The sequence below is a fragment of the Taeniopygia guttata genome, chromosome 1 (genome assembly GCF_048771995.1).
Source record: "Taeniopygia guttata chromosome 1, bTaeGut7.mat, whole genome shotgun sequence".
In the NCBI taxonomy this organism is placed as follows: domain Eukaryota; kingdom Metazoa; phylum Chordata; class Aves; order Passeriformes; family Estrildidae; genus Taeniopygia; species Taeniopygia guttata.
The window spans coordinates 37,684,163-37,710,096 of record NC_133024.1 but is presented as its reverse complement, the minus strand read 5'-3'; the positions used below and the strand labels follow the sequence as shown (position 1 = coordinate 37,710,096).

Here is a 25,934-nt window from a genome sequence, read left to right as displayed (position 1 = left end):
ACGGGTATTTTTGGGCAGCAATTATGCTCCTTATATTCCAGAGATAATTCTGGATCTAAAATTCAAGCTTGCACCTAAAGCTCCCTCGGCTGGCAATAGCAGGCTATTCCTTCTCCACCTGAAGTACTCCCGGCTTCCCCACTAATCTGCCCAGCAACAGTTTGTCCTTCCTATCTGCAGCAGCAGTCTCGTGTAAGCGCCGTGCTCCCAGATCAGCTGCAGCAATTTATGCTATGATTTACAAATGGGGAAAAAAATGCTGCTTCTTCAAAGATTTGACTCTTTAGACGTTTGACTTTTGGCCCCCACCCTGACAGCATCACACAGGATGTAACTTTTAAGCTGTTTAAGCGAGGCATGTTTTTATTTAACAAAGCACAGTCTATTATTAATCTTTTGCATGAGAGACATGGCAGTTTCCCCACTGTTTTGCAAGACAATATGGTTTGATTGCTTCTGCCTCCTGTCAAGCCTCCAACTGGAAATGTGTAATATGAAATGAAGTGCAGTAAAGCAGATAAGAATGTGCTGAGGTAGTTAAAATAATACTGGAGTAATTAAGGCTCTGTATCTGTATTAGAAACAAAATAAGCCCACTGTTTGGTTTGATTAACACTGCAGGATTGTAAGGCTGCCAATGACACATCTCTATATAAAGCCGAAGATGTGGGGAATCCAAGAGTTGTCCCAATGGGATGATGTGAGAATAGAAAATCTGTACCAGTTGGAAGATGAGAGTTACCAAGAGCTGTGCCGGTGTGTAGATAAGAGAAACCAAGAGCTGCCCTAATGGGGAGATATGAGAGTCCAAGATCTATCCCAGAGGGAAGTCAACAGACCAGAGGCCACAAGTCTGGAAGTATAAGGGCTGCACCCTGCAGGTGCCAGCCAGTTCCAGTTGGTTCTAGCTGATTCCAGCCTGTTCTGCTCTTGTCAGCTGTGGCCCTTTGTGGCAGAGGAGTGGCCCAGCTCCTCCATTACATACCATGCTCACAACAGCATCCTGCACACTTGTACACTGCCCTAAAAGCAGCAAAGTTTGACAGTAAAATGTGCACTCTGGGAATATTAGATTTATTTAAGGGCTTTTAGGAAAGGAGCAGAAAGAGAAAGAGGAAACTGTTCTTGCAGCAGCTATAGCAGCAGGTTACATAGTGACAGGTCACTATATTTTTGCTAATATGTATTGCATTGTTATTATGCACTTAGAGCTGTGGCAAATGCAGCAACAACAAAGACTGAATGCCGGTGGCAGAAAATAATCTATCAGCAACTGACTACATAAAACATGAGGAATTCCTCCTGTGTATGACATATTAAAAAAGGAGCCAAGAGCTCATTGTTTCCCTGCACCAAAAAAGATTAGGTACTGCCTAGAAGAGCAGTACTGAACTGTGAATTGTTCTTATTTATACTATATCATGCAACCTGATAAAAAAAATCAAACCAACAACCTGCTCTGCTCCAGATGGCTCAATATCAAAGCAATGAGGGAAGCTTACTGCTAGGCATCTGATCCATGAAATCTGTTGTTTTTACCCTGTAACCCAATAGAGATTGGTCCCCTCCTGTGTCTAGCTACACTTCTTTTGCTCTCAAAAAGAGTAATTAATTCCTGAGTCTTTTGCAAAGTAATGGTCCCTCTTCTTCGGAGAAGGGATGCAGTTTGGGCACAACTGTTAAGTTGCACCCATAGATGTGCACTCTGTGCAGAGTATGTGAGAAATGGGGAAAGGGTTGAAGCACAGAGTCCCGTTGGCTACAAATGGGATACATGACAATAAAGGAAAAAACCCAGACCTTCAAAAGATCAAGGGAAAATGAATGAAATTATTCTCTCCAAAAGATAAACTGCCTCTCTTTCTTTTCCCTCATGCTAATCACGCCTTGTCCTGTAGGCAGCCTTCATCTCTCTTTCCGATGAGGAAGATACTCATGCAGTGTAGCCTTGCTCCATGTGAGAGTATTCACTATGACTCCCGAAGTGAATGTATCAACTGACCCACTCATCACCTGGAAATGGCTGTGTGTGAGCCAGCCCCAGCTCTCTGAGTTCTCAGCCAAGCCATGCTCATTGTTGCCAAGCTGGGCAAAGCTGGCCCTTTCCCAGTGGTGAGCTGCAGAGCAATGGAGCAGGTGCAGACTTCCAGCAGTAGCTTTCCCAAAGAGCTACTGCATCACACTCCCCTTATGACACAGCAAATATGAGGGCTGCTCTACCCTCGTTCCTTCTGCTTGACCAAAAAACAAACCACTGCAGCCATGATTTCTAAATAATGATTAACTCCAGAAGAAGGCATACCAGTACCAGCTGTGGTCTTATGACTACTGCTACCAAACTGCTTTAGATTAGGTTCAAGGCTGAGCTTTTCTGGGCCTACTGGGTGCTTCTGATAAGTGTTTTTGCCTAACAACTCACTGATAGGGATTTGAGTTTGAATGCAGCCCAGGACAGAAGTGCCCCAGTTACTTCATTTACCTTAAAAGTTTTAGCTTGTTTTCCCATTGGAGTGCCATAATGTCAAAGTCACAGAGGACTCTGAATGTCTGTCTCACCACCTTTGCTGAAGCTGTTCCACTCTATGTAGAACAAATGATATTCACAGGGACCTGAGAGAGTATGACTTGTAACTTAGTAATTAAGGTGGGGACTGGAGAAGGAATGGGGTTTCTTGTCTGTTCTCCAGGGAGTATATAAGTTTTAATTTACTCAATATATTATGGAAAACTTAAGATGAATGCTAAGCAGGCAATGCACAATGGCACACATTTAAATTTGCTCATAACACTACGTTATGAGATGAACAGTTGTGTTAGAGGAGCATCTTTACCACTCACTCCTCTGTGGATCATGTTTGGATTCTGGAGCCTTTTAAAGTGACTTCAAACTGTGATCAGTGCGATACTCTGGGATAATCCACTAATTTGGAGGATCAAGTGCAACCATACAAGTGTAGTGCAGTGGAGCAACTTCCTCTAACTACAAGTAAAGGGGAAGAACCAACATCTCCATACTCCTTGGATGCAGAGTTTAAATCAGCTCCTGTTTTATTGCTCCTGGGCAATGATGTCAGGCTATGGTAAACTTCAGTAGGTCTCTAAGATTAAATCAAACCTATTTAAAGTTGTTTTTTAATATGAGCTTGGCTTAAATATAAGTGTTTTTTTAATGAGCTTGACACATCACACTTAGCAAAATCAATTCATACAGTCTCTAGAAACTCAAAGATTCCCATTGATTTCAGAGGGTCACAGATAAAACTCCAAACCAACAATCTTCATTTTAAAGAATGGTTGATAAACTAGACTAGTGACACTTTCTAACATAAATGTTTTGTTTGGAAAGCACCATTTCTACAGAAGTGTGTGTGTGTGGGGGGGGGTTATGTGAAATTATAAATTTCAAAGCAGTTTCTATTCGGAAATAGTAAAAGTCTTCCTCTTTCCATATTCTCCAAATTAGAAATGTTTAAACTCAATATGGTTTGCCATTTAGTGATGAAACTCGTAAAAAATTGAATTGAAGCAAAACATTTGGAATAGAGTAAGGTAAAACATGAGAAGTCATCTAGAATTATTCATTTTTTTATTTAAAAATTTAATATAGACAATTTTCATCCCATGCATCTCCCTGCCCCTCAAAACCTTTGTCCCACTTGGACTAAGAAAACTTTAGTCCCATTGGGAATAAGAAAAGGTTATTTCAAGATTTTGACAGAATAAAAAATTTCCCAGCTCTACCAAATAGCCTACCGCGTCTCAGAATTGTAAATATAGTTTGCAAATCTTGCATCTGTTTTTTTGTTTATAGTGATGGTAAGTTATCTGTGTAGGTAAGTCAGGTTTTCCATGACAACAGTGTGTACTTCTACATTTCTAGCTACTGGTGGTTCTTGAAAACACGAGAATAAAAGCATACAGAAAGAGAAGCTTAAGAAAAAAACAACCTAGCAAGACTCTCAAAAGACAGAATTAGGTAATGCATTGAGTAACTGACCTTGTTCAAGTAGGTAATTGTATTAGTATTGACTCAGTGTAACTATCTCTCTTTCATAAGCGAATGCTTTGCATGACTGGTTTTCTGTGAGTATAAATGCATTGGATTTTTTCTTGTTATTGAATTTTATAGGAAAAAAATCCCAGCTACACCGATGGAGGTGAAGAGAACTAATCTCTAATATTTTCTATGAGAGGAAGTATCAAACATGCATAGCACTGAATCCAAATGTAACTAGAGATTATATAACATCTGCTAGAGTGTATAATCATGTTTACCTCCACTGGGAAAAGATCCAAAGCCAGAACTCCAAATCTGAAGCCAACAGGAAAGAACTATTTCAAATTCCCCCACCCTTGATTATGGGCTTCTATGTGGGTCCAGCTTCAAAATAGAATTTCATGCCCAGCCCAGCTTGGTGAGATTGCTCTCATAGTCCCCCATGATGAGTAGCACCTACTTGTGGAAGTTATTAGACTGAAGGAGAAGGGGGCCTGAAGGAAAAGGGGGCAAGAGTATCTCCTCCCTTCACTTCTCACGACAGTGAAAAAAAAAAAAAAGAGTTCAGTATATATCTTTGCATTATAAGTATAGAACCTTGAGGGAAAAAAAAAAAGAAAAAAGTATGAATTTGGCCTCTGGGATCCAAGGAATTGAATTATTAAGAATGTCCATAGATGTAATATTAGATATATTCATGGATACAATATGGAGAAAGACATTGGAATTGAGCCCAGAAAGAACTGCTGATACAAGACAGTTCCTTATGCTTCTCCTAAAATCTCCAAGTCTGATATTAACAAATAAAAGGGTTTGGGGGCTGGAATTAAACCTGCAAAGTTTTATGAGGAACAGGCCTTTACTGCCTAGTTCAATCTGCATGGCAATATAACCCTCAGACTTTACAGTTGAGTTACAAACTTCTTTTCAGAGGCAGGTCAACACGAACCACACATTCTCTTTGAATCATGTTATGTGTGAAAATGCTTTATAGTGACATCATTAGTGATATTACTGGAACCCATCTGCAGCCAGAATCTACTCCACTCCTCCACCCAACTGTAAGCATAAACCCCCAACACTTCCTTTCTGATAGAAACATTCATCTTACGACTGATCTCTCTTCCTTAGGCCCAAAGCTGGATTGTGAACAAGAAATTCCAGCCAGCCAGTGTGAAATCTTCACCCTCTCCAGCCGCCAGTTCACAGCATCTCACTTTTGATGGGTTTGGTGGAGGAAAAGATAAATAAAAGTACATCTGGCCAGTTTTGCCCAGGCAAGTGAGGGGGCAAGGCAGAGAAAACTTCCTAACCCCTTCAGGAAATCATCTGAAGTCCTGAGAGATGACATTTTAATTACACACATTAATGTAATACAGAACTACTAGTACTATGAACAAAGCAAGGACTATGGGCACAATTCTGCTCACTATCCACGATCCACAAAGAAAAGAAACTCTTCATGGATTCATGGTTCCAGAAATCAAAAGAAAATATAATGTCTCCAGCCCATAATCTCAGTACAGGCGCTGTAAATTTCTTCCAGATGATTTAAGCATATTTTGTAAAATATATATCAACTCTTTGAAAAAAGCAAAGTTATAGTGATCCACCACTTCCTTGTGAAGACACCCTACTGTTTAATTATTCACACAGATTGCAATTTATTTCAAGGTTAAATCTATCCCACTCTGCTTTTGCAATATCATCAAATGTGAAGGCCCATCACAAAGAATTATAGTGACATCTATGTCAAAAAGCACAGAACCCATCTTTCTGCTAAACTTGCTAAGCACAAAGCTGGATAATCCTGCTATGTGATTTTCTAATGTTATCTGGAGATACCCGCATTCTCTTTAATTATATTATTTTACTTCCAGAGTCACTGTAAGGTGATCATCATGGAAGCAAGAGGAAGCAGAAGGCTCTGTTATGTGCCAGAGAGAATGAAGGGCATGCTGTAAACAATATCAATGTGCCAAATGCTACTGAATCTTTCAACAGATCATTAAGCAGTCAACAGCTCTGGTCTGAAAATACACTTATTGTTTAGAGAAAAGTCCACAACCAAATTGGTCCTTTGGATATCTGGCTGCTATGATTTTGAAAAAAATATAAAATAGTTCATAGCATTAGTAAATTTATATATGTAAGGGAAGAAAATTATCTGCTATAATTCATGGCACTACACATTAACTTTAAAATCTAAAGCTTTTTACACATAAGTTCCTCCAAAACATTTTGTCCTCTAACATCAACAGCAACAGAAGAAGCTGATGGCTGGTGTGAGAATCTTAATTGAAGTGACAGCAAGACTTTGCCAGTTAAGTATATTTTTATGTCAAGAAGAAAAAATAGGAAATGTCAAACTATACCTAAAAGTAGCTACAAGCATGTAAGCTAATAAAATTAGTTTGCACTTCATTCTTTAAAAGTCTCAGCTCTTCCTGTAAATAGTCAACTTCCTACAATTCCTAAAAGTTCAGTAAGAGTTGAAAGCACTTAGTAACTTGCAGGAAGTTGCTCAGCACTGCGCCATAGTTTTTATAGAGCAGAGTTTGAAAGTCTGGTTGGTATGACAGATTCTTCAGAGAGAGACATCTTCAAACAAAGAAGATTCTTTCTCAAGCATAAGTCTTCGGGGATTCACTTGTAAGTCACATAGTTGTTAACACATTTAGGTTGATTGAATGTGAGAGTGTTATATGTAGACATCAACTTTCAAAAGGGCTGTGATTTAGAGAGCTGCAGGTGTTGCTTTCATAAATTTTATAGAGTTCAGTGCCAAAAGAGGACATGGCTTGAAAAAGCAGATCAACTAAAGCATTTTTTTCAATAGAATGTACTGAAGAAAGCCTTGTCAATGTCTGTGACTTATCTTTCCACGTCTGTAAAACATGGTACAGATGTAACTGTCTAGTCTGACTTTTAGTCACAATATTTAGCTACCTGAAAGATAAAGTATAATGAGGCACTATACATTTCTCCTTGTTCAGTCTTTCCCAGTCTTGGAACTGTGAGCCTTTGGAAGCAGATGACATACTCAATTATTATCAAGTAAATTTTTTATCTGTCATTCGATCATTTGTGACAGCAGATGAAATATAAAAAGACTAAACTTGCACTACAGAATAAGCTTGCAAAATATACTGGCCTGTATCCAACACACAAAATATAAATTATCTCTCAGAAGTTTCTGACTAATATTTTTATGGTTTTCAGGTAAGATCAACCAAAGTTCTGGTGACATCACATTTCTATATCTTTCAGAATGTTACATGTAATGCTCTGCCGAAAAAGAAATCTTAAAAGTCCAGGAGTTCTGCTGTGACCTGGAGTACTGGGGAAAAAGGATAGTGTCTTAGTGCGTGTTAGTCTTAGCTTCAAATGTTTATAGATCATATTTATTCCTTTTGTAAATCAATATAATTCCACTGACTTCAATAGAGCTATGCCAAGTTAACACCAGCAGATGAATCCAGTCTTTTGTTTTGTATCAAAACTCACATCTTCTAAAGGTTATTTTAGGCTCTACACTGGGCAAATTGTTGTGACTGTGAAAGTATTATTCAGGTTTCAGAAAAAGGATTTCTGCAGGATGGTGACAGTACAAACCGGCTTCTTCTACCTTGTCAATATGGCCCAGCTTTCCGTTTGAAGAGCTTTTTCGGTAATTTGTAAAGTCAGAGGAAAGCACTGTGGTAATTTACTTTGACTTTCTATATATAGAGAGGACATCATAATTTCTGGGATCAAATCAGGAAAGCATCCTGCCTCAATTTAGACATTATTATTATTGACAATTTTACAGGATATATATATTACTTTCCCTATTTATTTGCTTTCATGTTTTTAATCTCATTCTTAGTGTGAAAATGTTGAGCTTTAACTTTAGTTAACAGTCTGTTCCTAGGCTCTTTCTGTACATAGTTACTTCCAGTACTGAGCTGCTGTGCTCCTTAAAGCACCTTTTTGATATACTTGTTCTAACAGAGACTGAGCTCCAAAGACCTCTCCAGAGGAGAAGGAGCATTATAATCTCTGAGACAGTTCAGTGAGTGACATCCATCACAAAGCAATCACTGAAAACACAGACTAAAATCCATGTGGAATTCTCATTTGTTGAAGACTACCAAACTACTTACAAATAAGTAATGGTCGCTTGTGTTTTGAGGTAGTTGCTGAGTTAGAAAAGAAAACATTCATTATCCATCCCCTCAGATACCATTGTTTCCAGGACATAAAAATTTCTTATCTTTCAGTACTAAAATGACTCAGTTTTTCTTTAAATTCACTGGCAACAGAGAAGTATCATAAGATGGAATTCATCTCACCCCACTTTAAATGTCTAAATCTGATCTACTTCTTATGTACTTTTCATAGTCAGAAAGAGATAAATAGGCACTTCCATGGCACCTCTGTCCCACACAGTTTGACAGATTATCTAGTCTGAGTGTTGGAGGTAATTGTGGGATTTCCATGTTGAATCTTATGACAGAAAGAAGACTCTGATGACGAGATTTAGGGGAAGCCTCACAGAAGATTTATATGAACAGAAAATAAGGTAAACAAGAAACCCAGAGTAAATCTGAACAAAGTGTGGAACCAAAAAGAAATCAACAGAAAGTCAAAGGAGTTCTTGGAAGGCAAAGACACCAGCAAAACCCAGGAGTGCAACTGCACAGAGGTGGAAAGTATCTGTGGTGTGGTTCCACCACTTGTTGGAGAAAAAGCCGAAAACTGCCAGAGACTGTGAAAACCACAAAGAGTCCTGGCAAGAAACATCTGTTTCTTATTGTCAAAGGATATCAGTTGTAGGGTTTTGCCACTGTAAGTTCCCAGAGAAGGAAACAATATTCAAGGGAAAGGGCCTAATAAGTGTACATGTATATGAACTCAATTGATTCTATTTTGTATTAGAACTTGTAATGAACACCACAGTTTCTGCACTTCAGTTGCACTTTATGTGTGATTATTTTTCTTGTTCTCTCCATACATGCACATATGTAAAACCATATGTATTTATTAAAAGACTAAGCTGCTACTGTCACAGAAGTAGGATACAACAAAGGGACAAAATACTAAATTTGGCAATAGCATTTCCCATGCTTTTACAGTACTGCATAAAACAAATCTATAAATTCTGAGCAGCTTTATGGGGGGATTACTGCACACTGATAGCTCAACCTGAAAAGATCTTTTTTTTTTTTTCTACATTAAGAATAAATAATAAAGATTACAATCCTGGCAGCAGATTTTTACACCTACATCAAAAGGACGTGTAGGTTTATTACCTACTACTACCTATTACCTATAACAGTGCAATGTGTTAAAATGTGAACCAAACCTTTTACTGAGCTGTACTGCAGACTCCACTGCTGCAATCAATACTATGAAGAGCCCTATTTTTCTTGGACAAGAGACATATATATACCCGATATTTGAGGAAGCCAGGTGAATAAATCAATAGCTAAACAAAAATGCACTTAATCATATCTGTTTTGGACAGATGCAGGTTGGAAAACCTATATGGCCCACACATTGTCTTCTGCCTGGAGCTTAGACAGGAATCTGTGTTTCCTAAATGGCAACATCCTGTTGCTGGACATCGCTGAAGCTGGAGCGATTACAGTAGCAAGTAATTGTGTGCCAGCCAGGATCTACTGCTCAAACTTTTAAGTCCCAGTATAGTTTGTTTTTGGAGTACTTCAGCATAAATATGTAACTTAATAACCACCAAATTATGTACTTTGTAAGTTTAACAGCTTTCCTGGAATATGTAGCAAAGATTCACACAGTCACTTTAACCTTAAAATCGACTTGGCTGCGTTTTCTTACTTAGAGTCAGCCCAAGGAGGAATTGAATATACACACATAATTTATCTTTCCTTAATGGTTTTAAGCGGTGACCATTATTGGATATTTCTCATGGTACTGCAAGTGATCATTAAACATACATAATAGCCCTACTAAATGAGTAGATAACTCTAATGCCAAAATTTTCCTCGTTCAAAGGTACATTTGTGCATGGAATCGCTGCTATGCTTAAAGGTGCCCCTTTACTTGACATTACTTAATAAAGCCCTTTGAGATAAACACAGTGTGAGGGATGTTTTAGAAAAGCGCAATTTTTATTTCTTCTCTGCTTTAGCCCTAAGCAGTTCAGCATTATTTGAACATCAGCAACAGCACTTCTTTATGACTTCAAAGTCGGAACCTAACCTCAAACTGACAGTGCACCTCGAGATTAAAACTGTGCCCAGCACTCAGAGAAATGGATGTTTTCAGCAGGAAGAAGAGCAACAGGAGGTAGCAACATGACAGTCTAAGACCACTCAATTAGAAGGTTTGTTAAGGTTACACTAAGGCGCCTGTCACAAACACTCTCACAGGAAACACTTTAAGAAAGGCATGAGGAAAAGGAGGAAACCACTAAGCTTGGAAAAAGTTCTGTAGCTGTTATTAACATAGAAGAAGGGCAAGATTCCTCCCAACCAACCTTTTCAGCAGGAAGCTGAAAGCTGTCAGGCGCACTGCAGCCAATGCAAGCACAAGAAACGTTTGGGTTTTTTTTTTTTTTTAATTTTCAAAATGTGTAATCCTAACAAGAAGAAAAGACAAATAGATGTCTGAGGTCTTCCATTTTCCACCAGTTACAGCTACTGTCTGTTTAGGAACGCGGTGAGAGAGCAGAGTGTCTCTGTGGCAGTCAGCCTAAGCCATGGGAGCTGGGAAGCAGCTGCAGGTGTTTTGGGGCGTCGCTGGTGCAGAGATGACAGCAGCTGGGGCTACGTGTGACAGAGCTCCTCAGCACACGCAGTCCCGCCGCTCTGCCCGGACAGCCCCTGCTCCCGGAGGACGCGGAGCCGGCCCTCCATTTTTATTTTCGGCCCGTTATCGCAGAGTTTGATCAACTCAACAGGCGCTTCCGTCCTGCTGGTACGCGGAAAGAAAAGGAATTGCTGATCCCACGTGTTTTGGCGTTCTCCTTTACAGACCCCTCTGCCCTGTCCTGCGCGCTCGCCCCACGCGGGCAGCGGGCCGGCACCGGAGCGGGCCGGGCGTGCGGCAGCAGCAGCTCCCGGCCCGCGGGGCAGCTCCGGGCGGCTCCGGCGCCGGGCCGGGCTCCCGGGGCGGCGGGGCCGGGCGCGGCCGGGGCCGGCGGTCCCCGGGCGGGCGGCAGAGGGCGCCCCGCGTTCCGCAGAGCGGGGCCGGGAGGAGCCTCCGGCGCGGCCGGGGAGGGCCGGAGCTGCCACGTCCTCGGCGGCGAGCGGCGGGCGGGGAGCGCAGCCCGTGCCTCAGCCCCACGTGTGGCGGCCGAGCGGGGAAGTTGCCGGCGGCCGGCGCTGCGGACCCTGCTCCTCTCCCGCCGCTGCCCGGCCCTTCCCGTCTCTCGGAGCACGCAACTCCAAGTAAGGGCGCGCGGCGGCCCCGCTCCCGCCCGCTGTCCCGGGAGAGGCCGGGGGGTGCGGAGGCGCGGGGAAGGGGCGGCGGGGAGCGCCGGGACGGGGCACGGGCGAGCCCGCGGTGTCCCGGGGGAGCCGCGGGGCAGCGGGATCGGCTCCCGGGCGGGACAGCTTCCTGCGGATTGGGGCTCTCTGCGCTCCGTCCCGCGGCCGGGGTGCCGCGGGTGAGCCCGGAAAGTTTGGGAAGGCGGAGGGCAGGCGGGGAGCCGGGAGCCGGCCGGGGACGGCGGGAGGGAGCTGCCGCCGGGCCGCGCTGCCGGGGCCGGGTGGCACCCCCGGGAAGCTCCGCTTAGAGGCTGGCCAGGAAAATAACTGCTCCGAAGACTCGCAGAGGACTTTCGGGGTTTATGTGGTGTTGTTTTTTTTTTGTTTTTTTTTTTCTTTTTCTTTTTTTTTTTTTTTTTTATCTACTTAATTTCGATTCCCAATCGCGAGTACAGTTGTGCCGGGAAACGACCGAGACCTGTGTTTAAACAGCCTGTTGGGGAAAAAAAATTCTCAGGAAAGCAGTAAAGGTGACCCAAGAAGGAAAAAAAAACCAACCCCAGTCTGTTCTGAATGTAAAAACGCGGGGTTCGTCTTTTTTTTAAAGGACCGTGCCCTAATTTGTGCGTGTTTTGTCCCTGTGATGAGTTCGGTGCGTAGTTTTGTGGTTCTCCTTATTGTTGAATACTTTAAAATTTTTTCTTGCTGTGTTTCTAAACCGATTATAGTTCAACCCTTTCTCTTCTTTTTCGACCGTTTAAAATGTTCTCTTGTCAGAGTGGTTTCTGTTCCGTGGTCCCTCTCCTGCCTGAAATTTGTATGATATTTTTATCAGTCTGTGGGGTGGTGCCACCCTGGGTCGAACCTCTGGGGGCTTTGTGTTTCTCTCAGTTTTGAAAATTTGATTGTCAGTTATTTATAGCTTCCTTCAGAATTTCCTCCTTGAAATGAACTAGAAGTCTTACAGGAATTCCCCTATGCCCTGTTGAAAAAAAGTGAAATGAGTTTCTGCTGGTACATTTTTAATAACTTTTTGCTCTCCTTCTCTCTCTTAATTGCCTTTTAGTAGCCTATTTATAACATACAGACCTCCTAAGATGAAGCTAAGAAGAAGACTATTCTCAACCTTTGTTGATTTCACTGATAAATGAAATTGAAATGAAATTGTCAGATAAATGAACTTCTTGCACAGCAGTTTTAGCTGCTGGTTTCCCTAATGCTTTGTGGGAAATGTGGAAGGGACATCTACCAACAGGAATTTTAGGTGAAGCTATCAAATACTGTCCAATATTTTGGGAGAACAACCTGTTTCTTTAGTGCATTTTCCAGCCTGGACTTGCATAGGTCTCCATTCTGCTCCTCGAGAGGGTTTTGGCAGAGCTGTTGGCCACAAATGCAGGGCAGTACAGAGGAGCATGGACAGCACTGACAGACTTACAGGGATAAAGACAAGTGACTTGCAGAGCTGGGCAGCTTCAGATGCTGCCAGGATGGACACTGGAAAAGTCTCCTAGGGAGTCCTGAGCACGCATTACACCTTTCTGGGATATGATTGGTGTTCACAGTCTCATGGGACTGGTTTGTGTTCAAACCAGTGAACATCAAATGTTCAGTAGTGACTGCATACCCACGCCGCCTGTCTGTGGAACAGCATCTGAGCTTTACAACTGCCCCAAAGCGTGGGGTGGAAATGGGCCTGTGTGAGGTGACAACCCTCAGTAATGCTCCCTAGCTGATCGCTGGGTCATTGCTGTTTGTTTGGAGAGGGGTCTGGGTGCAGTAGCAGCAAGAGAGTGGACTGTGTGCTCACTGAGTGGACTGTGTGCTCACTGGTTGCTGCTAGATCTGTATGCTAGCAAAATAATTTCAATGTTTAAAAAAAAAAATCTAATCATGTTTTTCTATGCATTAAATAAACACAAATGCTTTTGCACATATGTATGTATGTATAAGAGATACATGTGCTGATTAGGTGATATGACCTATCTTACTGGATGGTAGCTACATTTGATGACGGCAGTGTGTAAAGTAACGCAGTTTCCTTATTTGTTTTCACAAATTTTCCTTCTCCATCATCTTTCTCCCTTTCTTGTTGCTTTGAAGACCAACAAGGCTTGTCCCAATGATGGTGTTCCACCAAGAAGCAGTGGTGAGAAGCTGAATGAACTCCTGCATTAAGTCACAGAAGATGGGTCCTGATTCAGCAGGCAGCACTGCTGTTATGGGGGCTGTGCTCAAAGAGATGCATAGATCTCTTGCAGTTCTATCAGGGTTTGAGGAAGCTAACCACGACTTCTTTCTGCTGAACTGGGCTGGGCTTTGCTTTTACTGCTACGGAGTAGCTTCAGCTGCTCCCAAAGCTGTCTGAGCCCTTTGAGAATGGATCTGGCATCTCATTCAGGTTCAGGTGCTTCAGAACAAAAGGATCTCTGTCTCCATACTAATCTCTCCACCATGAACTGCAAGAAACATCCTGGGTGGATTGGCATCCGTGACATGCAGTAACAATTTGTACTGCATGCCAATATAGATTTCTCCAGTTTTTGATTCATTATGAAAATGCTTGGAGAAATTGTCCCACAAAGAGATCTTGCCTGTTGTCTTCTCTGGAGATCCCCAAGGCTGATGGCTTTACAGGGCCACCAGAGCAGTGGTAGGGCTGTAAGTCCACAAGTTCTGTAACCAGGTGAGACTTTTCTTTAGAGCGTGAAAGATCCTGAGGTGTCTGTGATGCTGTTTTGGGTTGCTTCTTTTTTGGTTTGTTTTGGTTTTTAATTTTTTTTTTTTTAATTATAGCAGTAACAGCTTCCCAGTAAGTCCTGCATATAGCTGAGGAGTTACCTTCCTTTCTACTCATTATGACAAAGAGTTATGTGGGCAGATGTGGCCTGTGTGCGTATTTGCTGAGCTCTTAATCCTGTTTGTGGCTGATAGACCATGCAAATATGGAAGGGCATCTCTTTCAGTATATAAAGGTCTTAACTGCTCACCACCTTAGGGAAACGTGCTGTTAAAATGCTTTAATTGTTTTATAAGTAGGTACAGGCCATGAAGTTGTAGATGTAAAATCCTGCAACAAAGCAGACCACCAGCCTTTTTTTTTTTTTTTTTTTTTTCCTTCTGGTTGCTTGTTTGGCTTTTTGAGAGAGATATTTTTACTAAAGACAGATCATAAAATAAGTACTGTAGGTAACAGAGGAAGCAGGCTTTGTATAATGAATGGGGGAAGCAGCCAGAGATGAGATATTCGTGAGCCCTTTGAGCACATATATATCTTGAGGGGATAAGAATGTGTGATACTATTCTCTCTGTTGTCTTTTGCCCTGTCACTAGTTTAGTTTCCGTAGGGGGTTTTTTTGGTCTTCTTTATCCTTTGTTCTTTGCATCTAAAATGGATGTACAATGCAACAAAGGTAGTCACTTCGTACTTTCTTAAAACTGTGAGCTTTTGGGTGTCTGTGTATCTAGAAGTTTCTGACCACTGTTGTAATTAGAAATCTTGTACCTCAAAAGGTAGGGCATACCCCAATCAAATTACTTTGCATTAAAGTTCTGAAAGTACAAGCATAATTTTAAGTATATGAGCGACTTGTCAGAGGGATTATCTTTTGAGTCCATCAGTATTTTGGTCAAAACTTAATGTAAATGAAAGAGTGTGCCGTGCAGTGAACTTTCCACTGCAGTTTCCGGTGAGTGTAGAAAACACCAGTTTTTGCAATTCACGTGTGCTGCTTAAGTAGCTACATCATTGATGGGGCTGCATTCTTGGGACCAGAGGGGTTACATTGTGTAGTTTTGTGGTGAGATTCTTTGGGTATAAAAAGCTGGTAAGTAGCTGCCTGCCTTCCTCTTTGCTCATACGCTCTATTAAAGGTATGTGCAAGATAGGGACCTTACTTCCACGTTTACCAAGGTTCGGTGGGAGGTGTTGATAAAACCAGAAAGTGGGGCTGGATTTGTAGGTGGAAGATGGAGGGTAAGTGATTTGTGACACTGACTTTTGCAGCATGCACGGCACTCGACTGTTAGGTTTCTCTTGAGTGCAGGTTGCTAACACAGCCATGCTTGTGTTTTCCCTTGTCTGTAAGAGCTGCTTCTGTGACCATAATGCAGTCTCTGACTTATAAAAAGGAGACACAATAATATGGAAATTCAGTGAAAGTGTCAGTTTTGAGTTTTTGGATTCTTTTTTTCTTCAAATAGGTAGTAACAATACTGCTGGGCTTTTCCCAGTCCTCTGCAGGTGCCTGTGGACCTGAAGGTAAAGGGTCATAGCAGAGGAGTCTGACTGCATGTAGAGTGGGTGGGTATTGACTTTCTGTGTTATGGCAGAGGGTCAGAAGAGGCAGGTTTACAAGGTTTTGTGAAACGGTCTGATGTGTGGAAGCAGGAATGCTGAAACTCATTATTGGACTTACCAAAGCCTGTGAACCAGGCTAGAATGTGAACTCGTGACTGGTGCCCTAAGTCTTAGTGCCAGCTAACCTCTTTTCTGATCCCTTTCATGATTTTTATTTTATCTTGTTTGGATTGCACTTGTTTTCCATTAGACTTTTTCTTGTGGTCCTTTTATTTGCTCTGGTATTTTTCTTTCTATTTACCCTAGCTTTTCTTTGACGGTTTCTCTGATTTTTTTTTTAATTGCATTGTTAGATTTTTCTCCTGTGCACAACCTGTGTTGTTTACATTTATTCTTCCTTTATTCATCTTCTTACATTTTTCTCCTTTTAACTCTTATTCTTGGAGGAACCAGTTTTACTCTTTGAGACCATCCCTTTCTTATTGATTGCCAGCTGCTTTTATTGAAACTAATTTACATTCTCTGCTCTTATTGTGCTAGACAGAGGACTAGTGATTTTGAGTAAAGCTCTTTCCCAAAAGGCTTTGCTCAGAAATTGTCTCTGTATTTCACAAAAAGAGTGGAAAATAAAGAGCAACATCAGTGCAAAAGCTGCTTCTGCCCAAACCAATGTTTGTGTCTTTGTCACATGAAGAGTAAAAATGTGGCCTGTGCTGCTGCAGGCACAAATGACTTTTTCAGGCTGAAATGAGCTGGTGTGGTGAGGGGAAGTGCAGAATGATGTGGTCTTATGTTTACTTACATGGGTACCCCTTAGACTTTGGCAGTAACAAACCCAATCCATTTTGATTGTGGCTGTGTTCTGCCTTGGTACTGCTGTGAATTTTAATTTTTTTTCCATAAATTGGTCTAAAAAAAATTATGAAGAATAAAGATGCATTACAGTTAAAGAGTTGAAGAGCTATGTTTGCATGATGGTAAACATGGGGAAAAATGTTAAATGAGAGGAGATGCCTGGGTAGGCTTTAACACTCGAAGTACCATCTGTCTTCAGATAGGTTCTTTTGAGAAGGGTCTCTAATAAGGCTTCTCAAGTCTTATTAGTTGCTAAGCATAAAACCCTTGTGTTCAGGTCATGTTGATTTTGGGCTTTGTGTCATGCTAGAGGTATGGATAATCAGGGTTTGGATGTACTAGACCTCAGGGTGTATATCCCATCTCTTTCTCAGACTGCTTCTGGTTTATAAATTGGTCTCACTGCTTTTTCACCCAGTGTCAGTTTGGTTTGATACCTTGGCTTTGCTTGTATATTTGGAAAGGAGACCATGGTACAGTGCTTAGTGTCAGGTGTGGAGGGGGAAGTGTGTTACATAAATTTGTTTCCAAAATTCACTGTAGTGCTCTGCCTCTCAAATGTTTGTTCTTAGCATGGCTGCTTACTGGTAATTATGTGTCAATAGTATCATTGCATCAGGATAAATCTTTTACTTAACTTTGGCACCCAGGTAGAAACATAACAAAAAGAAGGAAGCTGCAGGATGGAGTTTTTAGTTATAAAAATGCACCCTCAAACATAGATTAGGTACATGGCTGTCATGATACAAATAAGATAAGAGAACCCAGAGCCTTTTATTAGACTTACTGGTGCCAGTATAAAATACGTCTCTGAGCCTGCAGTCATGCCACAAAAAGGCTCGGGAAGTTCATCTGTGGTTAGTTGTCTTTGCAAATTCAGGTCTGCTTAGAAACCTGTGCACTTACTGTGCTGTGTCTGGCCATCAACTCAACCTTCACAGCCTACTTTGAATGGAAAAATATACACTTAAACTCTAGCATAATTTAGGACAAAAACTGCAGGATAGATGTGTCTGAAGTGGCTTGAGAGGTTTAGGTGTTAATGCTGCACAGCATCTGAAAACTTTAAATTTTCTGAATTCAGGAGAGGCTTATATTTATGCTGTTATAACCTGTGAAGTACATTTGAAGGTTTGGAGTCTTAGAGTTACTTGTGATGAAGTACTTTAGCATAGAGGAAAAGGCTGCATGCCAACTTTTTGCCTTAATGTTAGGGTTTGATACCATTACTCAAAAGTCTTGATGCTAGTTCTTGCTGCTGAATTATTATTTCAGTCTGCAGAGCAAACAGTTTCCCTCTATTGTTTAAGTCTTTCCCACAGTTGTAAGAGAAATACTTAAGAGTACAGGAAACGGTGTCTGTAAAACTAAGATTTGATCTGAAATCTGATTGCCTGAAGTATTGCTATGTCTTTACACTTCTAAAAGTTGAAGATGATTTAGTTATTTTAAACTCATTGTATAGTAATGAGCATCAAACACACTTTTGCTTTTCTTTTAAATTGCATTATAAATTGAGGAAGTGAAACAGAAATATTTGTATACAGTCATTTTCCCCCCATGTCTTCCAGCTGTAGCACTGCCTTCCTGAGTTGGGACAAAGTGAAACCTTTCTGTTCTGTGTCCGAACAGAAGATAATGCAGAAGCCAATAGTAGGAGTAGGAGTGAGAATCCATTTGAATTTTTAAATTCTGGCCTTTGTTAATAACAGGATGGGTTATTACTATTGAATATGATGTTGCATTTTTTTTAAAAAAGGAAAGGTATTGACTTTAGTATGTGCTTAAGGGATGAGCAGGGGGAGTTTTCAAACACCCCAAAAGAGCTGTAGGAATAAATCCTTGGAGGAAATTCAGTAACAAGTAGAAATATTTGAGTTGGTTTGTGCACCTTAGCATTGATCTCTTCCTGAACTAATCACACCCCTCCTAACACATGCACAGTGTAGCTATACAGTGCCTTGCAGCCTTTTCTGCACATCCTTCCAAGTAATTAGACAGGAGCAGGATCTTCTGTGTAAGCCTCTGAGCCTTGATATTTCCGTGCTGTGCTCAGTGAAAATGCAGTGCTGAGAGAATGGCCTTCTTTAACTGAGGCACAGCATCTGGAGCTGCTTTGCATCTGATCCCCTCTGAACAGGAGTGTGGAGGATTGGGTCTGCCTGTGGTATAGCACCCTGTCATTCCCCATGTCTGGTTTTGGTAAATCAAAGCTGTTGACAGCTGGCTTAGCTGGTTTATTCATGTTCTCTTTGCAACAAAATGATATTTAAGGTCCCTTCCAAACCAAACTATTTTATGATTCTCTGTATATGCTCCTGAAATGCCCAAATGCCAGTGGGAGGTTAGTCCCAGCTGTCTTTGTGACTGACAACATTTCTATGTGTTTTGGGGAGGGATGTGATTTGTTTGGGGTGAGCTTTTAAAGTTTTTTACTGTAGTTTTTTGTTTTATTTAGATGGTTGTTTTGTTTTAGAAAGAAAGTACCTGTGCAATTGCTGCTTAACTTTTAACTTCTGGATATGTTTCGGCAAAAATTGTTTTGGTTTTTTTTTTTCCAATGCCTCACAGAACAGTGAAGAAAGAACTCCTGGCCTCTAAAGCTTTTCTGCTTAATGCACTTCCTTGACCTTTTCAAGTACTTTGTGCTTTTGCAAGGATATAAACCTGGACATTTTATATATTCTGTGTTGCTGAACTAACTGGAAATTTGGGGGTTTGAGAGATAGGAACTTTGATGACAAATGCATTTTTCCCTTGTAAAATTTCATCTGTATTCTCTGTGCTGGGCACTCCTGAAGGAGAAATTCAGTGTGAAGAGAGGTCTTGTGACAGTTTTGCCCTTAGCAACCCTTAGAAGCGCAGGAGAGGAAGAATTAAAGGAAAGAGCTGCAGTGTGCAAAGTCTGAAGAATTAACATCAGTCCCTTTTTCATACAGTGGAAAGAAAAGAGCTGACTGGAAGAATAAATCTTTCCTGTGGTACTGGTAGAGAAGTACAGACAATATCTCAGACCTAGATAAGGCCTCAAAAGTAGCAGAAGTGTATCACACTGAAGAAGCTTTCTGGGCTGTGATCAGTATTCTAAAATACTATTTAAGAAACTGTCAACAAAATTCGTATTCAGTTAGTTTGTCTGCAAACTTCAGATGTATTTGATAATCCCCATATAGTGCAATTCAAAAGTATTCTTAAGCTTAACCTTATTTTAATTAGAAAAAGGCATTATGGTAGAGTATACCACATTGCATGTTTGCTGAGCAGCACATACTATCTGGTTAAAGCACTGAAAACTTTGCCATGTGGCATTTATTTGCTCCTTTATGCTAAATTTTATTTTTTGCTGTTTTTTTTTCCTTGTGAAATGGGCAGGTACAAATCTTTTGCTGAATATTCCCATCCAGGTTTTTATTCATTGTGTGAAAATAATATGACGCTGTTACGAAAACAAAAAAACCCTCAGGTTGTAGGAATATATTGTAGTATCATCAGCATTTTTTTCCTGTAAGAATGACAGTGAATGCAAAGGTGTGTTTAGCTTGAGGAGGGATATAGTCGCTTTCCAAAAGAAATGCTATTTATGAAAGTTTATTACAAATTGACTCCAGGAGAGTGAACATGCAAGAATCAGGGTATGTAATGTTTTCTTTGAAACATACCTTTGGTAAATATATTTTTAACAGTTGCTAATCTGTTTCCTGCCTAGGAAACCAAGGAAGTTTAAGATAAAAGAAGATTATGGACATATTTGTTATTCAATGCTGTGTTGTTTCTCTGACTTCCATCTCCTGCGCAGTTAGAAACTCTGCAGGAAAGGGATATGTGACTTGTGTTGAAAACTTTCAGATTTCCTGTTTCTCTGGGCATGTAGGTTTCTAGCTGAGCAGGTTAACCTTTACTGCTGGGTTGTATCTCTCCATATTTTCCTTTGTCCTGGAACATTTTTGGTCTCCACTATTCCTGACCACCCTGGACAGTTGGCAATCTCTTCCTTCCAGTCTGACAATACCAGCAGTGCAGTGGCACCAGCTATGTGCAAGTCCCTTTGAATTCTGCTGTCAGTTACATTTCTTGTGAATAAAGTGTTTCAGAATTCCAGGGAGTTCTGATTATAAACCTATTAATTATGTGTCAACACAACAGCATCTGTCATTGAAATTGGGTATCATTTATTTGGCATCAGCATGGCAAAGATTTGGCTGACAGCCAGAGTGAAATATTCCAGCAAAAGCTGCTGCTGCAACAGGAGCCATCTCAGAAGCAATTAGCTGAAATTTAGGTGCTCTAACATATTTTAGTAAATTCTTAAGATATGAGGGACCTTAAGCAAAAAGCCTTTCATGTTCCACATTCTTGCCTCCTTGTTATGTCTTTTTCATGTCCAATTGTTTTTTTGTTATTCTTCTCTTGAAAAAGATACATGCAAGGTTCCAGGATGTATATATCCTGTGATTTAATATCCTTTTTTGGCTTTTCACTTCTTACTTCAACATTGTTTACATAAAAGTTCCAGATGGATGCAGTCAGTGATGCCTGCTTTGGGAAAACTTCGCTTTATGAAAGAAGCAAGGCTCTCAAAACAAGGAGAGTAAGAAACTGCCGCTTGTAAAAGATGTGTGTTTTGGAGGTTTTGCGTATTTTTTCTTTTTTTGAATAACTTTGTCTCTTCCTTTTTTCTTAGATCATTTTCTTAGATTTAAGTAAGTTTTGCGTTCCCAAAGATATGAGTAAGTCAAAATAGTCATTTCAGAAAGTTAGGAAACTCCAAGTCCGCAACACACTCCATTTATCATGGATATTACTGCCGTGGTTGAGTAAGCATTTTAGCATACCTGTGGGAAGTGGGGAACTCAGATCACTTTGTTTTTATGGATGATCTTTATCATACTTGAAGGAGGTGAAGAGGAAACTCTTCAATTTAATGGTATAACTTGTAATAGTCACCTGGTTGATTCTGATAACTGTTTAAAAACAAAACCAGGATGAGTCGGAAAGGAGAAAATATAGCAGAAAGGCTCAATATCCTGTAGCATATCCAAATCTTTACCATGTGCCTTTTTGCTGACTCTGGGCTCCAAACAGTCCCTATCCCTTCATCAAATATTTTTCACTTGGGTGCTAAAAAACCATAATTTCTAGGAAAGAATGAAGAACAATACAGGGATAGAAGTAGTTGGGAGAAAATATACATTGGGTTTTCAGTGCTGGAGGAAAAGCTTGTAGAATAAAGATGAACTGGGTTTTTTTAAAAGGTTTTTAGGGTTTGTTTTTTTTCTGGGTTCCTCCCCTCCTCCTTGAGGTTTGAAGTCCTATGAAGTTGAGATTTTTTCAGAGGGGAGAGAAAAATGAAAGGGAGGGAGATCTAACATATTTTCTGCATTTTAAATGGGCTGTTTTTTCTTTGGTAGAAAATAAATAGCAAATTTGGATTAGCTCTTAACTTCCTACTCTCAAAAGAAATCACAATTCTAGAGTTAAGTAATGAAACGTCTTTAGGAAAATCAATGTTACCTGTATCCAAGCTCAATTTATTCAAGAGGTCAGCTTTGTTGCTGCCCTGGCATAGCTTGAATTTAATGATTAACAACCTCTTAATGACTGTTCATGTGACTTCCATCTGGTATTTTATATAAGCATAAGCCAAGATGTTAACAGAATGCTGTAGTAAAGCAGTATGTGCTATTCAGGGAAAAATCTCATTCCAAATCCAGTATGCAGCATGCATCAGCCCCAGTGAAACTGAGAGAAGCCCATTAAGAAATCCGATTAGCTGTCTGCTCTCTAGGTGAGTTAAAATCTCTGTCTAGTGTGGTAATCAGTGATGTCTAACTGCTGGCTTATCTGGTAATAGTGCTGTCACCTTTTATAGGTGCCTCTCTTGCAGTTCCGCCTGGCTTGTGTATTCATTTCAGCCACGTAGAACACCGAGCAGCCAAGTGAGACCCTGTTATAAATTTTAAAATCCTCTTCAGAGCTGAGGCCGGCACTGTTGTGTTCTGTTGTGTTGCCCTTTGTTCCTGCAGGTTTCCTTGTGAGATCTCCAGGTGCCATGTAAGCAGTAGCACACAAGAGTGGGGAGGGTGTGCTTTGTGTGAAAGCAGCATGGAAAAGTGCAGCATAAGGTTCAAGTTTCAAAGTCATGTCAAGTGCTAGTTAGTGTGCTTGCTCCAGCAGTAGTTTTCTACAGGTGAGAAAAAAAAGAAACATCATTTCGGGAATAAATAATGGAAAAATCTTTCAAAAGTAGCTTTAGTTAATGTAGTAACCTGTAAAATCTAAATTGTTTTCCTGTTCAAATGCAGAATGTGAAGGAGAGCAATTCTAATGTCTGCAGTTTTTGATGTATTTGTCTCCAGAAAATACAGATCTGGTGTCCTGTTTGTATCCATGGAGAGACTTGGCTGAAAACTGTGGAGCACTGCAATAGAAATAAAGATGAATTACCAAATGGGAACTAAACTTTTCATCAGCTCTTGCCACATAAATATAGTCCTGAATCTTTTGATGGTGTCATCTCTTGGTAGTTGCTTCCCATCAATGTTTGTTCATCTTCTATTCCTTTCACTCCAAGGAGGTGAATTTAGACTGCCGCCCTCTTGCTAATTGGGGGCTTCTTAATTGTTGTATGCTCTCTGCTGGTGGGCTCCCTCAAGTTACTGTGATCTCAGTCATGCATTGTATTGTAACTTATTTTGTATTTCATTCTATACTTGCTGTTGTGAAATATATTAATACTGTGTCATCTCTGTTTAAGTTTATGAACGATTTGGAACTCTTTTTAGCATCCTCAACTGATTGAAACTTCAGTGTGCTCTCAAAGAAAGTGAGGTGATACCTGTGGTACAGCACAGTAGATAAGAGGTTTTGTTTCTCTCTTCCCCTTCTCAGAAATCTGCTTTGTAGTTGTAGTTCTAGTTTCAAAACTTGGTTGAGTTGTGAAAAGAAATCTCAATTCTCTGTGGGAAAGAGGGGTAAGCAATGGCCGATGGCCTATATCATAGCAAGAGTAAGCAGATCTGATACCTGAAGCCCTTTGTAGGAAAAAGATGGTTCTCAGAGTCCTGCTGGAGGTGGTGTATACTGTCCTCACCTCAAACGAGCTTGTTGATTCTCTTGGGTATTGGAGATTCATGCTCAAGAGTATGGGTACAGTACACTTGGTATTATTTTGAATATTTAGATTTTGGTCTGGTTGATAAGAGGGTCTGTTAAACCACTGCTGGGTTTTCTGCTCAGATATTTAGTTTATTCCCCACTCTTTGTTGAACCTCCATTCCTTTTCTTAGTCTTGTCTCTTCTTCCCCATTCAAATTAGTTGCAGTTTTGGAGGAAATTAACATTTTCCTTTTCTTTACAGTTACATCAGGAATTCAAAGGACCAAATTCCCCTTCTCCACTCTCACTCTCAATACTATTTAATCTAGTACCCTCAGATTAAATATTTGGGTCACTAATCTACTCCTTGCACCACAGTACTTGTATAGAAGCACAGCTTATTTGGAGCAGTATTTGCAGAACCATTTCAGTATGTCTCACTCACTATTTTCAAGTCAGTACTGCAGCCTTGTATAAGCCAGTCTCTATCCACTTAACTCGAGGACAAATGTGGTGATTAATATTTATCTAAAAGCTTTCATGTTTCCACAGTGAAATTGTCTCACTTTGAAAAGAAAAGGTGTCTTTTTCCCTGTTGACTTGGTGTGGAAAAAGCTTGCAAAGGCTTCCAGCAGCATTGTATCCAAGACAGGCATCAGCAGAAGAACTGAGGTCATCTTTAATTCGGTATTTCATTTTGTGAAATTGCCTACTCCAAGAGAAATAAAACATTTACATGTATATTAACCAGTGTTTGCCAGCTCTTGGAATGAAGCCAGTTCTCTCAGGGCCAAACAAATGCTCTGAGTGAATGAGTAATAATCTGCAATTGTCACTCCTAATTTATGGATGAGTAGATAGAGCAGTGTTTGCCATTTTAAGTTGTCCTATTCGCTTGAAAGACTAGAAATCATGATTAGCTGTTGGCTTGGAGTATCAATAGCATGTCTGTTTATAGCTGATTTACTCAGTATAGCTGTTGCAAAAGTTCAAGACCTCCGCACATGATAAGAAGTAATTGTGAAAGAAGATGAGAACATATGAAGGTTACAGATGTTTTGGGACAGTAATTTGGAATCCACAGCCAGAAGCTGAAGGATAAATGGCATCTCTTCTTTATAAATGACATGCAAGGTCTCCCTGTGCCTCGTTTATTTTATGAGGATATTTGTATCAACATGTTAGGAGAAAATTTAAAAATCCATGGATTCCCAAGATAATGTCTGTATTGGCTTCTGTTGTTGATAAATAAGAGGGCATATTACTGATTATCTTACAATGATGTTTCCTGTCTCTGAGCCTTTCCATTTGCCTAATTTTACAAAAAATGCAGTTAAAAACAGTTTTGCAAACTTTGTTTTACATATTCATGAGCATGTTATGAGGTTAACAACAATCTTGCCATGATTGGGGTGAATAAAAACAGCAATCAGACTCTGTTTTGTTAATAAAGAGGTGTGTTTTTAATGGGAATACTTAAAATCCTTCCTTGTAAAGCCCATATTATATACTGCAGGGAGTCACATAGCACAGCCCCTCTGGAGTAGGAGTTTATGGGAAAGAGTCACTCTTGAGATTAAATTATCTGCAGAGTATCCTGTGAAGTCTTCCATGAGGTCTCCTGATGGGTTGTGGAGGAGGCTGCTCCATCACACCTAAATACGTAGGCAGGAGATGGATGAGAAGTACGAACCTCAGCTGTCAGCCACTAAAAGCAAAGACAGTGCAGAAGTGAGACCCATCACTAATGTCGGTCCTCTTTGATGGAGAGACTCTTCTTCCATCCGCTTCTTTCAGTCTTTATTTTACTTCCATGCAGCTTTTCTTCTGTGTGCTGGTTTGTTTTTGTTTTCTTTTTTTTTTTTTTTTTTTCCTGAACACTAAGGGGGCTCTCCTGTGCTTTCTGTCTGGGCTTCATTATCTCACTCACCTACTTGCACTGCATCATAACTTTTTTCTTCCTTTCCCCCCACTGCATTAAACTTCTTATCTGTCATCTTGTCAAATGAAATAACAGCAAGAGCAGTTGCTGTTGATGTTGTAGATACCAGGATGTCCACAGCCCAGGGTGCAGCCATTAATATTCTGTCTGTAAGCTGTGGAAGACAGGCTCTGAAGAGCTGCCTAAGGACATGATTCCTCAGCCCCTCTTGAAAGGTCAGACATAGGACTTAACTTCTGTACTGTGTAGCCTTAGCTGTCACTTGATGTTTGCAAGCACTTGGATAAGATTAAA

At 40.5% G+C, this 25,934-nt stretch overlaps 1 protein-coding gene across 2 annotated transcripts in view; it reads left to right on the top strand.

Annotated features, from left to right (window-relative positions):
- The first annotated feature begins 11,184 nt into the window (after positions 1-11,184).
- The window catches only part of SMCO4 (single-pass membrane protein with coiled-coil domains 4), a 28,250-nt gene continuing 13,500 nt past the window's right edge, over positions 11,185-25,934 (top strand). The window contains exon 1 of one of the 2 annotated variants that reach the window (XM_072926168.1): positions 11,185-11,409. The gene's annotated coding sequence lies outside the window, so the exon portion shown is untranslated. 2 annotated transcript variants of the gene reach the window in all.